The sequence below is a fragment of the Lissotriton vulgaris genome, chromosome 7 (assembly GCF_964263255.1).
Source record: "Lissotriton vulgaris chromosome 7, aLisVul1.2, whole genome shotgun sequence".
In the NCBI taxonomy this organism is placed as follows: Eukaryota; Metazoa; Chordata; class Amphibia; order Caudata; family Salamandridae; genus Lissotriton; species Lissotriton vulgaris.
In genome coordinates, this window is record NC_141695.1 from 828,979,541 (window position 1) to 828,992,011 (window position 12,471).

Consider the following 12,471-nt stretch of genomic DNA (forward strand, 5'->3'; position numbering starts at 1 on the left):
TCTTGTCCTTGTGATGGGCAGTCAGAGCAATCACGAGGAGGTAGTTACCGCATTAAAGTCATCAAAATGCGGGAAAGCCCCTGGCCCTGATGGGGTTCCTCACGATATATATAGACATAATTTGGATTTGTGGTCCCCTATCCTCACTAGGGTCTTTGATGCAGTCAAAGAAACAGGTCCAATTACCTCATGGAAATCCTCAATCCTCCTCCCAATTTTCAAGAAAGGGGATCGTAATGACCCAGCTTGTTATCGACCCATTTCTTTATTAGATACAACTGGTAAGGTTGCAGGGCGGTTAGTCCTCCAAAAACTTCGTAGTTGGGTAGCTGAAAATCAAATACTTTCTGATCTACAGTATGGATTTCGTGAGGGAATGGGGACGGTAGAACAAGCACTAAATTTGTCCCTATTAGCGGGTAAATATGTGGGGGCAAAGAGGGGTAAACTCCATCTGGCATACGTCGACCTGTCGGCAGCGTTCGACTGTGTGTCTCATTTCAAGCTGTGGAATATCCTCATTAAAATAGGTGTAGACCCCCCTTTAATCCGCTTCATGCAAGACCTTTATTCAGGGGCATCAGCCAAAGTTCGCTATGGTACGGGGGGGAGTTGACCAGGTGTTTTGATGTGGTGAAGGGAGTCAGACAGGGCTGCGTGCTGGCTCCCTTCCTTTTTAATCTGTACACTAATGGCCTGGAGGTGGCAATGCTAGAGGGCAGTCAGGATCTCCCCATGATTGGCCGTCGTCCTATTCCAGCTCTGCTTTACGCAGATGATGCGGTCATAATGGCGCGGACTCGCTGCCAACTACAATTGCAGGTCAATAGATATTGCCTATTCATGGAAAGCCTGGATCTAAAGGTTAATAATAAGAAAACCTTCATTATGCACGTTGGGAAAGCCACTAGCCATACAAAGGGTATATATATAAACAACACCAAGTTAGACTGCACAAAACCATACCCCTACCTGGGAATTCTGATCGATAATAAACAAAACTGGCGACCAGCAATTCAAACCAGGAAACTGTCATTCCTTAGAACAGTAACGGCCCTGAAAACGTTTGCCCGGAATGTAGGCCATCGTCCGGCACGCGAACTGCTCCAGATTTACCACGCTAAATGCTCTTCAGTAGCTCTATATGGAGCAGGAATATGGGGTTTTTCCGCCACTGCATGCATCCAAAAGGTGGAAAACTGTTTTCTAAGGTATCTTCTAGCGGTCCCCAAAAGCTCTCCAATCTACGGCTGCCACTTGGAACTAGGTATGGACCAATTACCTCCTCGTTAGTCTTCCTCGCCACATGATTTACAAAGTGAGCTTTAGCTCCACAACAGAACCCTCCAAAGCAAAAGAAAAAACCTCCCACCCCCTCCCAACATGGCCGACCAGTCCCACCTGACCTCTATAAGAGGCGGACCGGCCCCACCAACAGCCTGTTTTTTTTGTTCTGCGCATTCTACTCCAGAGCGCCGTAAGGTAAGGATGGGACCTGCTCTAGCTGGTCCGTGGCTCTTGGGTTGGAGGTCCTGCCCTAGCGGACCCTAGGACCTGGGACCTTGCCCCCTCCCCCTCCCCCGTCCCCCGTCCTAATCTGGCGGGTGAGGTGCTGCTCTAGCATGCCTGGGCTCTTGGGGGGATGGGGGGGGGGGCGGCGGGGGTGTTAAGGTCTTGCCTTTCTCCCTGTACCGGCCGTTTGGCCCTCGCCCGTTTCTCGGGCTCTGGGACCCGTATCTGCCTCTAGGGGGTGGGGAGACGCGACGCCGGTCGCTAGCAAAGGCGTCCACCGTGTAGCCGCCTGGGTATACCAGGTGCTGTTTTAAACGTGGTCTCCCCGTTGGGCCGGCGGTGGCTTGGGCTGCCGCGTCTGGCCTGTGCCTGGGATCTCGCTCGCGGGATTCCGCGCTCCCCGCTCGGGGCTGGTGTGATTCTTACCGATGTTCGCCGGGCCGATTGTCGACTCCCCGGGGACTCCTGGACACCGGCGGGTGTGGCGGATTTCAGCGCTGGACGCTGCCGCCGTACTGGGTGTTCTTCAGCTACGGCACGCGAACAGTGCCGTGCCCTGATTGGCCGAGGTCGCGTCCCGCCTTTTGGGGGCGGGGCTTCTCGCCAGGTGCAGCGCTTGTGTTGAGGACTTGCAGCTGTGTCCTCGGGCGGCTTTATTAGGCCCCCTAGACCGGGGGTCGTTGAGTTTCTCCGCTTGCTTTGGTTTGTGGTGTTATTCTCTGCCGATATGGAGCAGGAGGATGTCACAGCGGGTCAGGGACCTGGCCCCTGTTCTGCTTTGCCCATTTCGGCTCAGTCCTTACAGCTGATGATCCAATATCCTCTCCTTTGCGATCTGGCGGTCCAGGCCTACTGGCCGATCCCGGATCTGCCCTTCCCGTTGAGGGGCCCCCCGCTCCCGGAGTCGGTTTTGCGCCGGCTCCATCTGCAGGCCTGGCTCTTGAGCGGGTGACGCTGCTGGCTCGGGGGTGTTCTTCTGGGGTAGTGGATTTGCTGCAGGGCTCCCGCAGGTCTTCCACCTTGTCGTCCTATGCCCGGCACTGGGCTTCTTTCACACGCTGGTGCGGTCTGCGGGGTACTGACCCCGCCACCGTTGTTCCCTTGCGGGTATTGGATTTCCTGGCTGAGGGGTTTTCCTTGGGCTTGGCCCCTTCTTCCCTGAGGGCCCAGTGGGCGGCCTTGCGGGCCTTCCGCAGTCCGGATTTCGACGGGCTGGATCCCCTGGTGGCTCGCTTGCTCCGGAGTTGTTTTCTCCGTCACCCGCGGTCTCTCTGCCTGTCCCCCCCGTGGGATCTGCCTCTCGTGCTGCGGGCGCTCCAGGGTCCTCCTTTTGAACCCCTGGCCTCGGTGGCCTTGCGGTTTCTCACCTTCAAGGTGGTTTTCCTGGTTGCCGTGGTGTCTGCTGGGCGGATGGGCGAGCTGGGGTCGTTCCTCCGCTCCCCACCCTTCTTGCGGGTGTTGCCGGACCGGTTGCTGCTCCGGCATGACCCACGGTTCCTACCCAAGGTTCCTTCCCTGGTGAACCGGGCTCTGGAGGTGTCTTTACCTTCTTTCCCCCCCGGCATGGATCCTGCCTTAGCTTTGCTGGATGTCCGGCGGGCAGTGTTGACATACCTGGAACGCACATCTCCCCTGGCCCGGTGTGATAGCCTGTTCGTAACTTTCGGTCCAGTCCGATCAGGCCACAAGCCCTCTCTCTCCACCTTGAGTCGCTGGCTTAAACAGGCTATCATCCTTTCCTATGCTTCGCTGGGTTCGGGGGTTCCGGCGGGGGTCCAGGGGCGGTCCACGAGGAGTGTCGCTGTGTCCTGGGCCTCCTTCAAGGGTGTCTCCACGGAGGAGATTTGTCGGGCGGCGACGTGGTCGTCCCCCCACATGTTCATGGAACACTATCGCGTTGTCTTGGGTGGTTCTGTCCATGGGGACTTCGCGGGGGCCGTTCTCAGTGCGGGAGCGGTGGCTCCTTGAGGTGTGTTTCTGTTATGTCTAGATTCAGGTTTGCTGTAATTCCTGTTTGCTTTACTTTATGCTGATTAAAACCTTATGTTGGTTTACCTGCATCACCGTGTGGTGTGGTTCTTCTGGTGGTCAATGAAGCCTTGTTGGCTTGGGTATTTGCTCACTTTGTAAATCATGTGGCGAGGAAGACTAACGAGGAGGTAATGCCCCGGTTACTTACCGGTAATCTTCATTACTCCGAGTATAGTCTTCCTCGCCACATGAGTTCCCTCCCCCCCTCCCTGTCTGGCTATCGGCTTCATTGTTTGCTTGGTAGATCAGGCTGTTGGTGGGGCCGGTCCGCCTCTTATAGAGGTCAGGTGGGACTGGTCGGCCATGTTGGGAGGGGGTGGGAGGTTTTTTCTTTTGCTTTGGAGGGTTCTGTTGTGGAGCTAAAGCTCACTTTGTAAATCATGTGGCGAGGAAGACTATACTCGGAGTAATGAAGATTACCGGTAAGTAACCGGGGCAATATCTGACATCATTGCCATCCAACCGATCCTACTTTGGCAGCGTATATGGCATACAGAGGAATGTAAGCTTACCCGCTCTCTGATTATCGACTGCCTCGCCCTAGAAAGATGGAAGAGCATTACATGGTTGGATTATCTTTCAAATTTCTTTATTGATTTAAATTTAGAATCCTATTTTACCCACCCCGAAACTATCGTGAGCATATCACGAGCCACCCTGAAAAATGTATGTTTATCCCATCTGCGTGAGCTTAGAATGGCAAGAGAGACTCCAAAGCCGACAAACGTTCATCTCCTAGCAGTACAAACCTCTTGGGGGATTCAGCCTTATTTACTGCTAACAACATTAACATATTACGACAAATGTTTGCTGACCCGGTTTCGTTTCAGTATTTTCCACCGCTTAGTGACTTTCCCCAAGACCAATGATTGGTCCGCAAACCTCTCCTCTTGTCCTTGTGATGGGCAGTCAGAGCAATCGCTTCTCCATGTAATGTTCTTTTGCAGCCTCTATGACCACCCACTGAGAAATTGGATTTTACCGCTAGTAAAATACATGGGTTTACGCCAATGCCGCCCGGCGCTCCAAGCCCTACAATGTTTGGACACCGAGTTCTCAATTGTCCCTATACTTTGTTTTTTAAAATCATGCATCAAATTCCGAAAAGATTATGATTAATTGTTATATTTAAAGTACTGATTACTCTATTGAGAAATAAGTTTTAGAAATTACATTGTGTTTAGTATCTTTTCTTTTTTGTGTTTTAAGGATAGTTTTCTTTCTTTAATGTATTAATTCAGTGCTTATTTTATTTCGTTTTAACTGTACCAATCTTAGGAATTTGTTGTCTTTTTTTAATAAGGATAGAATAGCTTTTTATTCTGTAACTGATTTGACTTGTCTGCACTTTTATGGATAAGTTCCCTTATCCGAATAAAGTTTTATTTGATTTAATTTTGAAGTGCAAAGGAAAGGATTTTAAATTAACTTAACAAGCGACCGTAATGCATTTGTTCTGCAATTTCTACGACTTGTGACATGGAGCGATATTTATAATGTGTTGAAAATATTATCCACAGATACTCCCAACACGTGTCAGACTAAACGTCGTTCACCGTCTATGTACTTTCCGAAGAGAGGTCTGTGGAAGGTTGTCGTGTCGATGTGGCCCTCTGACCCCGATCCAAGCAGACACAGTTTAACGAAGGTTCTTTTGCTAGTTTAGGTGCGTTACCGAGGAAGCGGCTCTTGATACCTCTACTGCAGACACTACACGCCAGGCACTGTAGAGAAGCCACTTCGTATTTGCAACAAAAACAAAATCCAATGTTTTCTTTGGGGGGGGTAAGATATTTACTACAGACTCCTAAAATATGGAATTTAATGTAGGAAAATAAAAAAGAAATCTATCAGTTACAAATAGTCGTGTATACATTCTTGTCATGTGTCTTTTAGAATTTGTATTGATCTGTTTTATGGTATTGATTTATTTTATCTTTCATGATGTTATACAAACTAAAGCTGTGCCTTGACTTGGCTTGAATGTCAGTCAGCGGGTGCCAAGGAGGCGCAGTGTGTTTGATTTCCAATAAGCTTTGCTTGATCTCGGTCAGCAAGAGAGGTTCGCCGACAGTGACCACTTAGTGAGTTTTCAGGGACTGAGTATCAGCGAGTTTCAGTGAGTCAATACCATGAGTGTCAGTGAAACCCTCGGGGTGTCAGTGAGTGTCACCGAGGTGCTACCGGGGTTTCAGAGAGCGTCGGTGAACGCGAGTGATCTTCGGTGAGAGACAGTGAGTGAGTTTCACAGACTGCAGTCTCACTATCAGTGACTGCCGGTCAGGGGCTGGGACTCCGCGGTCCGTACCCTGCTGAGGGGCGGGGCCTCGCAGTGGGCGGGGCCTGAGAGCGGCTGCTGTCAGTCTGGGCTCAGCTCCCCGCGCTCCGGAAAGTTTCTGTGCAGTGATCAGAGCTCGGCAGGAGCGGGGGTCAGAGAGAGAGCCTGGGGCGGAGAGCACCCGGGGCTCGAGGGACCGCAGAAGACCTCCGAGGACACCTGAGTGTGGGGACCCCTGGACACCCGTCCGTGCGGCGGCGGCAGGTGTCACCGGGACGGCAGGTGGAGGGTGCGGGGCTCGGCTCCGGGACCGGCCCTGGACGGTGCTCCCAGCTCCGAGGATGCGGATCATCTGGGGTGCGGAGACCGACGCGACCCCCGGGGCAGGTAAGAAGAGAACCTGTGCCCCAGCGCCGCCACCCTCAGCGCCCTCACACACTCTCTCCCGTCGGGATCGGGCAGCCCCCTTCCATCTGAGCGTCGTTTCCAGGGCCATTTACCCGCTCCATATACTCCATAGTCCACACTCACTCCTTCGCGGTGCAGGTTATTCCCCCTCGCCCGCGCCTCCCTACCCCCCCCCCCCCCCCCCCCCCCTACACACACTCGCGTGAAAAACCTCTGGCACCCCCAAGCCTCCGGTAACTCGCCTGCCCTCTTGTCTCTTACCTGGCAGAGTAAGCACTCACCCGACAGGTGGCCCCAGAACATGCCCCTGGACAGAGCCCCCAGCCCAGTGCACCCCGACGACCCTCGACCCCTCATCCAAGATGCACACTCTTCTCAGACTCCAGATCTACCTGACCTCACACCTACCCCCACTAATAGTTGCCCCCTACTTACCTGCAGCCATCCCTCCAGCTCACCCCGTGCTCGCTGTCAGCCCAGCGGGACGAGTGTGCGTGGAGGGAGAGGCCAGGGACCGGCGGGGGACTCTATCGGACAATCATGGATCGTTGCTCCGGGGCCCCGCGCTTCTCCCCGCGCCCTGCAGGGGGCCCTGTGGCTCTAGGTTTCAGAGCCCGGTGGGGGGTGGGGGCGTCCATCGCGTGCGGGGCTTCGAGGTCTGCAGGGGTCAGGCTCGGTCGGGCCGCCTCATCCCGGTGCCTCGAAGCCCACAAAGGGTGTGCAGCTAGGGTGCTATGAATGAAGGGGCCCGCCTCACAAAGAGGCTCGGACGAGGCGGGCTTCTTATGAATGGGGGAACTCGGCCGCAGTGTAACTGTGTCTATGGGGGGAGGGGGGGGGGGGGGGGGTTCTGACTCTTTCACTACACAGAACTGGTTTGTAAACAAACAAGTCACGGTTAATAATCCAGAGGTGAAGGTTCTCATGGAAACTTTCACGGGCATGCTGTCACTATCCAGATGTGAAGGTTCTGACGGGTTCGGGCCAGAAGTTGCTGTACTGGTGTGAAGGTACTGATGAGTGTGAACCTGTTGTTACTATCCAGGTGTATAGGTTCATATTCGTTTGTGAAGGTACTGATGGGTCCGGCTCACTGGTTACTATCCAGGTGTGAAGGTGCTGCTCGATTCGGATCTGTTTTTTACCATCCAGGTGTGAAGGTTCTGGTGGATTTGGGCCAGTGGTTAAACTCTAGGTATGAAGGTTCTAATAGGTCCGGACCTGTCTTTACTATGCAGCTGTGAAAGTTCTGGTGGATTTGGGTCAGGGGTTAAAATACAGGTGTGAGGGTACTGATGGGTTCGGACCAGTGATTGGAATCCAGGTGGGAATGATCTGATTGATTCCAACCTGTTTTCACTATCAAGGTGTAACGGTACTGATAGGTCCGAACTAGTGATTACAATCCAGGAGTGACGGTACTAATGGGTTCGGGCCCGTCTTTATCCCCCAAGTGTGAAGGTTCTGGTGGGTTTGATCTAGTTCTTGCAACACAGGTGTGATGGTACTGATGGGTTCGGACCTGTATCTACTAACCATGTGTGATGGGTCATTACTGTCCAGGTATAAAGGTACTAATGGGATCGGACCAGTGGTTACATTCCAGGTGTGAACGTTCTAATAGGTCCGGACCTGTCTTTACTATCCAAGTGTGAAGGGTCTGGTGGGCTCGAGCCGCTGGTTATTTTACAGATGTGAAAGTACTGATAGTTTCGAACCTGTCTTTACTATTGAAGTGTGAAGATTCTGGGGGGGGGGGGGGGGGGCAGTGGTTAAAATACAGGTGAGAATATTCTGATGGGTTGGGAGCTGTCTTTAATATTCAGATGTGAAGGTTGTGGCGGGTTCGGCACACCGATTGCTATCCAGGAGGAGAGGTGTGGCGCAGCGGCCAGAGCGCCAGACTCCGGAGCTCAGGGTTCATGGTTCGATCCCCTGTGCCGCCGGCAGCTCAGCTCAGCATCACGTGACTCTGGGCAATAGCACACTTAATCTCGCCCACTCTAGGCGATTTAGTGGCCCCAGAGCCTTGAAACCCTTAAGGGGCTGATATGTTTGCGCTTTGCAAAACAGGAATTAAAATAGGAATTATCCAGATGTGAAGGTACTTGATGGTTTCGACCTCTCTCCATCTCAATATGTAGGTTGCAATGGTGTTGAACACATTTGTATGAGATGTGAGGGGATACTGGCGTTATTCTCTCTAGCGTAATTACTTAAAATTACTCGTAATTATGTGTAACTAGTGAGAAGCGTAATCCAGCATTTAATGCCATTTTCTTGGAGTTAAATTCGCACTTGCATTCATAATGGACACTAAATGCAACATGTCATTTGCTCTCTTAGTTTGTTGTTCCTGTACTCCTGTAGTAGAAGTTATGTCCCAAATTACTCTGAATTACTTAAACTGGCATAATTTTTGGTAATTTCGCATCACAAGAGTAATCCATAATTATTGAAATTACTCCTGGGTAATTAAATCTCCCTCAGGCCAATTTTTATCCACATATGAAGATTTCAATGGTCTAGACCAGTCAGTAATATCGAGGTGTGAACGTTCTGATGGTCTCTTGTCTTCCAATCCCCTGAAAAGGGGGTTCAGGTGAGTTGGGGTCAGACCCATATGTATCTCAGTAAGTAGGTTCTGATGGGTTCGGACCCATCTGTATCCCATGGGGAAGGTTCCAATAGAGTTGAACTAATTCTTACCCAGATGTGAAGGTTCCCATCGGTACAGACCAATCTGTATTGCATGATATTAAGATTCCATTGGTTTAAAACGTTATTATCCAGATTTGAGTGTTCTGATGGGTTCCAACTCATATGCACGTCTAGGGGAGGTTTCGATGGGGTTGAATGCCTTCTTTCCCACATATGAAAGTTCTGTGGGCTCATAACTTTTTATCCAGATGTTAGGGGTCTGACCTCTCCGCATCTCAAGGGGAAGATTCTGGTAGAGTTGAACGCATTGTTACCCAGTTGTGAGTGTTCTCAAGGGTACAGAACACTTGTTATTACCCTGATGTAGAAGTTCTGAGGGACCGTGTCTTTCATTACCCAGATGGCAGGGTTCTGATGGGACTAAATCCCTCTGTATCCCAATGGGAAGGTTGCGATAGAGTTGAACGCATTCTTGCCCAGATGTGAAGGTTCCCATCGGTACAGACCAATCTTTATTGCATGATATTAAGATTCTATTGGTTTAAAACGTTATTATCCAGATTTGAGTGTTCTGATGGGTTCCAACTCATATGCACGTCTAGGGGAGGTTTCGATGGGGTTGATTGCCTTCTTTCCCAGATATGAAAGTTCTGTGGGCTCATAACTTTTTATCCAGATGTTAGGAGTCTGACCTCTCCGCATCTCAAGGGGAAGATTCTGGTAGAGTTGAACGCATTGTTACCCAGTTGTGAGTGTTCTCAAGGGTACAGAACACTTTGTATTACCCTGATGTAGAAGTTCTGAGGGCCTGCGTCTTTCATTACCCAGATGCCAGGGTTCTGATGGGATTAAATCCATCTGTATCCCAATGGGAAGGTTGCAATAGAGTTGAACGCATTCTTGCCCAGATGTGAAGGTTCCCATGGGTACAGATCCATCCTTATTGCATAATGTGAACGTTCTATTGCTTTATTACTTTATTCTCCAGATGTTAGTGTTTGGATTCCTATGTTTCGATAGAACTGTCTTTATTACCCTGATGTAAGAGTTCTGAGGGCCCGTGTTTTTCATTACCCAGATGTGAGGGTTCTGATGGGATCGAACCCATTTGTATCCCAAGGGGAAGGTTTCGATAGAGATGAACACAATTTAACCCAGCTGTGAAGGTTTGCGTGCCTTTATTTCCCTGATGTAAACATTCTTTACATTCATGACATTATTACCATCTGTATCTCAAGGGCAGGGCTCCTACGGGGTTGAATTTATTCTAATGTAGACGTTAAAACGCTCAACTGTACGGAACAGTCATAATTACCCTGATGTCAAGGCTACCATATTTATTTATTTGAGAAGTTCATTGAGCACAGGCCTCTCTATATTGCCCAGTTGTGAAGGTTCTTAATGGTACGGACCAGTCCTTATTTCCCAGATGTGAAATCTCTCAAGAATACCGACCAGTCTTTATTGCCCAGATGTGAAATTTCTCAAGAATACCGACCAGTCTTTATTGCCCAGATGTGAAATCTCTCAAGGATATGGACCAGTCCTTATTTCCCAGATGTGAAATCTCTCAAGGATAACGACCAGTCTTGATTGTCCAGATGTGAAATCTCTCACGGATACGGACCAGTCTTTGTTGCCCAGATGTGAAGGTTCTCAATGATCCGATTAGCCTTTATTACCCAGATGTGAAGGTTCTCAATGGTCCGGTTCAGCCTTTATTGCCCCGATGTGAAGGTTCGAATGGTCTGGATCAGCCTTTATTGCCCAGATTTGAAAGTTCTCAATGGTCCGGACCAGCCTTTATTGTCCAGATGTGAAAGCTCTCAAGGGTATCGATCAATTTTTATTACCCAGATGTGAAAGTTCTCAATGGTGCAAATCAGCCTTTATTGCCAAGATGTGAAGGTTCTCAATGTCCGGACCAGCCTTTATTGTCCAGATATGAAGGTTCTCAATAGTCCGGATCAGCTTTTATTGCCCAGATGTGAAGGTTCTCAATGGTCCAGATCAGCCTTTATTGCCCAGATGTGAAGGTTCTCAATGGTCCAAATCAGCCTTTATTGCCAAGATATGAAGGTTCTCAATAGTCCGGATCAGCCTTTATTGCCCAGATATGAAGGTTCTCAATAGTCCGGATCAGCTTTTATTACCCAGATGTGAAGGTTCTCAATGATCCGGATCAGCCTTTATTGCCCAGATGTGAAGGTTCTCAATCGTCCGGATCAGTCTTTATTGCCCAGATGTGAAGGTTCTCAATGGTCTGGACCAACCTTTATTGTCCAGATGTGAAAGCTCTCAAGGGTATGGAGCAATCTTTATATTCCAGATGTTCCCATGTTCTAGGTGAAAAGACTTTCTTAACCTGTAAAAGGGACCATGAAACATGAACTTTCTGCCTCTTACATGGTCTTTAGTGCCATGTCCTGTGTGCTGGAATCTGCAGTGGGATGTGTGCACTGGGATCCATGCACTGGGATCTGTGCACTGAAATCTATGCACTGGATTCTGCACTGGAATCTGCACTAGGATTGGTGCACTGGGATTTGTGCACTGGGGTCTGTGCACTACGATCTGTGCACTGGAATCTGCACTGGGATCTGTGCACTGGGATCCATGCACTGGGATCTGTGCACTGACATCTATGCACTGGATTCTGCACTGGAATCTGTGCACTGGGATTTGTGCACTGGGGTCTGTGCACTACGATCTGTGCACTGGAATCTGCACTGGGATCTGTGCACTGGAATCTGCACTAGGATCTGTGCACTGCAGTCTGCGGTGATATTTGTGCACTGGAATCTGCACTGGGATCTGTGCACTGGAATCTGCACTAGGATCTGTGAACTGGAGTCTGCAGTGATATTTGTGCACTGGAATCTGCGCACTGGGGTCTGCAGTGGAATGCAGATATATTCCAGCCCTGCTACTGGTAGAAGGGGCCCGGGCAGGGTCTCTGGGAGGGAGGGGCCTCTAGGCGCTGTACGTTCTGCAGCAGGGACCGAGGGGCATGTGCTTCCATCCGCCTTTCGCCCCTCTATCAAGATAGGCGGCTTCAAGCCGCTCTTTCCGCGCACATCGCGTTAGATTCGGTTGCCACGGAATATTTGCAATGACACCGGAAACAGACCTGTCGGTCAGTTTCTGTGATTCCGGAGTGTGTAAAGGGTGAATGAATCGAGTGGGAAGCGGGGGTCAATTAATGCAAACATGAACGGAGGTGGGGGAGGGGGTTGTGACCTTTATTATTCTAACAAATATGACACGAAGTACTTGTACCTGTTCACTTCCATAGTTATTTTTATTCTCACACGACGGGTGTTTTAACAAAAACGATTTTGTCAAAGTATGTATTTTTATGAACTGAAATTGGACGTCCTACTAGGCTCTTTTTCGCTCAGTTTTTTTCGAAAGTGTTATTATTTTCTAGATGAAAAGGTTGTCATTGCGCGGGGCAGTTTATCGACAGCATAGATTCTGCACGGAACTATCTAATTAGAGTTTTACATTGTGGTGCGTAGGCAATGAACGCGTGCGTGCGTGCGCACAAAAACACCCACGCACACTCCCTACCTCAAGCG

General features: G+C 50.1%; 1 protein-coding gene across 6 annotated transcripts in view; it reads left to right on the top strand.

Annotated features, from left to right (window-relative positions):
• The first annotated feature begins 5,870 nt into the window (after positions 1-5,870).
• GCGR (glucagon receptor) overlaps positions 5,871-12,471 on the top strand; it is a 522,801-nt gene continuing 516,200 nt past the window's right edge. For 2 of the 6 annotated variants that reach the window (XM_086931130.1, XM_086931136.1), the window contains exon 1: positions 5,871-6,208. The gene's annotated coding sequence lies outside the window, so the exon portion shown is untranslated. The remainder of the gene's footprint in view (positions 6,209-12,471) is intronic. The other 4 variants (XM_086931143.1, XM_086931142.1, XM_086931147.1 and 1 more) reach the window with 4 other exon arrangements.